At 48.2% G+C, this 220-nt stretch overlaps 1 protein-coding gene across 2 annotated transcripts in view; it reads right to left on the bottom strand.

Annotated features, from left to right (window-relative positions):
- LOC119590399 (Kv channel-interacting protein 1-like) overlaps nucleotides 1-220 on the bottom strand; it is a 142,390-nt gene that overhangs the window by 141,119 nt on the left and 1,051 nt on the right. The window lies entirely within an intron of this gene.

Genomic DNA, 220 nt, shown 5'->3' with positions numbered 1-220 from the left:
TGTATGCACACTCCTCCACCCTCGATACAGATCCTAAAAGCTTCTAAGGCATAACACGCAAGCACGCAAATTTCTATCGCATTACATGTTAGAAGAATCTTAAAGCTCCGAGCAAAGGTGGGCGTTTCAGACATGAGTTATTAACGCCTTGACACGGATCCGCTAGAGAGAAAATCGCCTCCTTCACTCTGTGTTGATCCTGGGGGTCGATCCCCCCCCA

This window comes from Penaeus monodon, chromosome 27 (genome assembly GCF_015228065.2).
Source record: "Penaeus monodon isolate SGIC_2016 chromosome 27, NSTDA_Pmon_1, whole genome shotgun sequence".
In the NCBI taxonomy this organism is placed as follows: Eukaryota; Metazoa; Arthropoda; class Malacostraca; order Decapoda; family Penaeidae; genus Penaeus; species Penaeus monodon.
The sequence above is the reverse complement of the archived record's forward strand: the minus strand, read 5'-3'. Positions and strand labels throughout refer to the sequence as shown.